This window comes from Pteropus vampyrus, unplaced genomic scaffold (assembly GCF_000151845.1).
Source record: "Pteropus vampyrus isolate Shadow unplaced genomic scaffold, Pvam_2.0 Scaffold94, whole genome shotgun sequence".
NCBI lineage: Eukaryota > Metazoa > Chordata > Mammalia > Chiroptera > Pteropodidae > Pteropus > Pteropus vampyrus.
Genome location: NW_011888875.1, coordinates 1187164 through 1188464, shown reverse-complemented (window position 1 = coordinate 1188464; position 1301 = coordinate 1187164).

The following is a 1301-nucleotide window of genomic DNA, read 5'->3' as shown; positions in this document are numbered from 1 at the left end:
GCCAAGTTGCAAACCGAGGCCGGCTGCTGCTAGTACTGGGCTTGCCGCTGCTCAGCAAGAAGTATAGGGCATATTAAGGCCAGATGCTGCTTGTTTAAGTTTTGTGAACCTTTGAGAGATTTTAGAAAAGTCCACAGCAGGAGCCAAGACAGGCCATTTGTATGCAAAAGCCACCGGAAGTGGCTTGGGTGGGTCCACAAGTTGGGAGGGGAGGGATCTCAGGAAATCACCTGGGTGGAGCGACCAGCCCTAGCTAGGGTGATGTAGATATGGTAGCTGCCCGTATCGGCATGCCTGGAGTGGGGAGGGCTCAACAGGAACAATGGATTTTGCCAGCACCTCTGCATGGAAGAAATCTGCCTCTCTAGCCCTCACCCTGAAGCCAGATAATTCAGTTCCTCCCTGTGTGTCCTTGGCGCTTTTCAAGCAGCCATCCTAGCGCGGGAGCTGAGAGCGAGTGAGTCCATCAGTGGTGAGTCCGCATGTGGGGCCAATAAGGAATTTCAGCTGCTCTCCATCTCACTCAGCCACAATCTCTACTAATTTTCACTGCCAGCTGTTGTGGGGGCTTCTCTTCCCAGCATTGGAACCATGAGCTGGAAAGCCCGGTGTGGGGCCAGGACCCCTTGCTCTTCTAGAGGCACCTCCACAGCCAAGATATCACTCTCAATTTTTAACCACTACAGGTAAGTGTGGGACCAATCCATTCTGTGTCTCTGTCCCTCTTACCAGTCTCAAGGTGGCCTCTTCTGTGTGTCCCCAGTTGTAGGACTTCTGTTCAGGTAAATTTCACACAATTCTCAATGATGGTTGTTTTGTAGTTTGGTTGTAATTTTGGCGTGGTTGTAAGAGGATGAGAGCACAGTATTTACCTACTCAGCCATCTTGACTGGAAGCCCCTTTACTTTCTTGATAATGCCCTTTGATGCACGAAATGTTCTGTTTATGAAGTTCAATTTACCCATTTTTTTTCTTTTGTTGCTCATATTTTTGGTGTCATATCTAAGAATCCATTGCCAAATCTGAGGTCATAAAGATTTACTCCTGTTTTCTTCCAAAATTTTTATATTTTTAGCTTTTATGTTTGGGTAATTGATTAAGTTTGAGTTGAGTTTTGATTATGGAGAGATATGGGTCCAACTTTATTCTTTGCGTGTGTTTATAGACTTTATCCAGAACCATTTGTTGATGAGACTATTCTTGCCACATTGAATGATCCTGGCACTCTTGTCAAAAAGCAATGGGCCATAGTTGTTTGGGTTTATATCTGGACTATCATTTCTATTCCATTTGTCTATATG